This window comes from Melanerpes formicivorus, unplaced genomic scaffold, assembly GCF_026170545.1.
Source record: "Melanerpes formicivorus ecotype bairdi unplaced genomic scaffold, bMelFor1.0.p_v2 SCAF_8, whole genome shotgun sequence".
NCBI lineage: Eukaryota > Metazoa > Chordata > Aves > Piciformes > Picidae > Melanerpes > Melanerpes formicivorus.
The window spans coordinates 24,639,756-24,642,585 of record NW_027142360.1 but is presented as its reverse complement, the minus strand read 5'-3'; the positions used below and the strand labels follow the sequence as shown (position 1 = coordinate 24,642,585).

General features: G+C 58.1%; 3 non-coding genes across 3 annotated transcripts; 2 read left to right on the top strand and 1 right to left on the bottom strand.

Moving 5' to 3' along the window:
- Positions 1 to 1,514: 1,514 nt before the first annotated feature.
- On the top strand, positions 1,515 to 1,586 carry TRNAD-GUC (transfer RNA aspartic acid (anticodon GUC)). The gene has a single exon. It is a non-coding gene; the product is annotated as a tRNA-Asp (tRNA).
- Positions 1,587 to 1,717: 131 nt separating this feature from the next.
- On the bottom strand, positions 1,718 to 1,789 carry TRNAD-GUC (transfer RNA aspartic acid (anticodon GUC)). The gene has a single exon. It is a non-coding gene; the product is annotated as a tRNA-Asp (tRNA).
- Positions 1,790 to 2,208: 419 nt separating this feature from the next.
- TRNAW-CCA (transfer RNA tryptophan (anticodon CCA)) lies at positions 2,209 to 2,280 on the top strand. Its single transcript has one exon. It is a non-coding gene; the product is annotated as a tRNA-Trp (tRNA).
- The last annotated feature ends 550 nt before the right edge of the window (positions 2,281 to 2,830 follow it).

The following is a 2,830-nucleotide window of genomic DNA, read 5'->3' as shown; positions in this document are numbered from 1 at the left end:
CTGCTTTGCCCCTCACCGCTGCATTGCCCCTCACCGCTGCTTTGCTTTGCCCCTCGCCGCTGCTTTGCTTTGCCCCTCACCGCTGCATTGCCCCTCACCGCTGCATTGCCCCTCACCGCTGCTTTGCTTTGCCCCTCACCGCTGCTTTGCTTTGCCCCTCGCCGCTGCTTTGCTTTGCCCCTCGCCGCTGCATTGCCCCTCACCGCTGCATTGCCCCTCACCGCTGCTTTGCCCCTCACCGCTGCATTGCCCCTCACCGCTGCTTTGCCCCTCACCGCTGCATTGCCCCTCACCGCTGCTTTGCCCCTCACCGCTGCTTTGCTTTGCCCCTCACCGCTGCATTGCCCCTCACCGCTGCTTTGCTTTGCCCCTCACCGCTCCTTTGCTTTGCCCCTCACCGCTCCTTTGCTTTGCCCCTCACCGCTGCTTTGCTTTGCCCCTCACCGCTGCTTTGCCCCTCACCGCTGCATTGCCCCTCACCGCTGCTTTGCTTTGCCCCTCGCCGCTGCTTTGCTTTGCCCCTCACCGCTGCTTTGCCCCTCACCGCTGCTTTGTCCCTCACCGCTGCTTTGCTTTGCCCCTCGCCGCTGCTTTGCTTTGCCCCTCGCCGCTGCTTTGCCCCTCGCCGCTGCTTTGCTTTGCCCCTCACCGCTCCTTTGCTTTGCCCCTCACCACTGCTTTGCTTTGCCCCTCGCCGCTGCTTTGCTTTGCCCCTCGCCGCTGCTTTGCTTTGCCCCTCACCGCTGCTTTGCCCCTCACCGCTGCTTTGCTTTGCCCCTCGCCGCTGCTTTGCTTTGCCCCTCACCGCTGCTTTGCCCCTCACCGCTGCATTGCCCCTCACCGCTGCATTGCCCCTCACCGCTGCTTTGCTTTGCCCCTCACCGCTGCTTTGCTTTGCCCCTCACCGCTCCTTTGCTTTGCCCCTCACCGCTCCTTTGCTTTGCCCCTCGCCGCTGCTTTGCCCCTCACCGCTGCTTTGCTTTGCCCCTCACCGCTCCTTTGCTTTGCCCCTCACCGCTCCTTTGCTTTGTCCCTCACCGCTGCTTTGCCCCTCACCGCTGCTTTGCTTTGCCCCTCACCGCTCCTTTGCTTTGCCCCTCACCGCTCCTTTGCTTTGCCCCTCACCGCTGCAGCCGGGCGGTTTCCTTGCGCTGCATTTGCAGGGGTCGGGCAAGACCCCAGCCCTAGAGGGGTCAAGGGAACACAAACTCCAGTCACGAGGGATCCTTTTCCCTCCCTCCGCCCTCTCCCCACCGCCTCCCCGTGCTGGACACCAGCTGCTGCCGGCACAGCCCCGTCCCTTCGCCGGGCCTCCAGCACACACCGCACTGGGCTCGCCCAAGGGGTCTCGCCCAGCCGCTGCCTCCCTGCGGCCAAAGAGAGAATGAGGGAAGGAAAGAGGGCGTGGGGAGCTGCGGGCCCCACGAGAGGCTCCCGAGGCACCTAGTGGCGCAGGCTTGGCTCTCCTTTCAGTCCCACGGAGGAGGTGGGTGTGGGGGGTAGCGCCCCCCAGCTCCTCGTTAGTATAGTGGTGAGTATCCCCGCCTGTCACGCGGGAGACCGGGGTTCGATTCCCCGACGGGGAGAGCCGCCTTCGCGCGCTTTTTTGTTTTCCTCGCGACACGGCCGTTGGCGGCCTCAAAAAGCGCGAGCCCCGCTTCCCTCGCCCTTCCGGTTGTGTGGGCTGCGGGCAAGAAAGAAAAACGGTTAGTGCGGCCTCCCCGTCGGGGAATCGAACCCCGGTCTCCCGCGTGACAGGCGGGGATACTCACCACTATACTAACGAGGAACTGCCTTGTGAAAGGTTTTCGCCGAGCTGATTTATGCACAAAACTATCCCTACATACACTTATGTTCCCTCGTTGGTGGGTAGTGCTGACGTTGAGTCTTGGCAGAAACAGCGAGCTCTAGGCAACAGGAACTGGGACCCACAGCTCTGCGTACGGAGGCAATGTCGCGGGAGGCCCGTCTTGCCATGGGTCAGTAGTGGGTGTGTGCTTGGGGAGAATTAACATACGTGCGCGGAAGGCGAGAAACGAAGTGGTGGCGGAGGAGAGGGCCCGTAGTTGATGTGGCGGGTGAGAGAAGGGTCGTCGCCCGTACCGCGTATACGTACAACTCCCCGTCCCTAATCCTCGCCGTGAAGGGAAATGCGCCCCGCGGCCTTTGGGCGTGAGTTCTAAGCCTCCGCGGCGCATTGCCCAGCAGGACCTCGTGGCGCAACGGTAGCGCGTCTGACTCCAGATCAGAAGGCTGCGTGTTCGAATCACGTCGGGGTCACTTCGTTTTTTCACTCTCTCTTTCGTTTTGTTGACTGCGACCAGCTTCGAGACCGAGGGACTTCCCCCCCCCCCCAAAAAAAAAAAAAAAAAAAAAACCGCCCAAACTTAGTTTTGATCTAGATATGAGACAGAGAGCCCTAGAAGTAATATTTAGTGATTTGGATGGACTGGAAATTTTGATACTTTATGAAATGTAATTAGGAGGCAAAATGAAGAGTTTGTCAAGGGGCTGAATTTGAGGAACAGAAGTATGCCAGTGTTACAATCACAATTAGCTTATAAGAATTGATTGTTAGTATTGTAAACCATGGCAGAAATTAAGTCTTAGAAACCAGGCTCAGCAAAGTCATCGAATTACGGTGTGGGGATTTTGTTTTGTTTTTATAGGCTGATATTTATTACATATACCCTTAAAACCTTTCAAATACACAAATTCTTCATCTTCCCTAAGAGCTCTGTTCCAGTGCTTTGCTATCTTTACTATTAGGAAGCACCTAAAGCAACTATATGTGGTTAAATCCTGATGTCTCTTTTGCTGTGACTTAAAT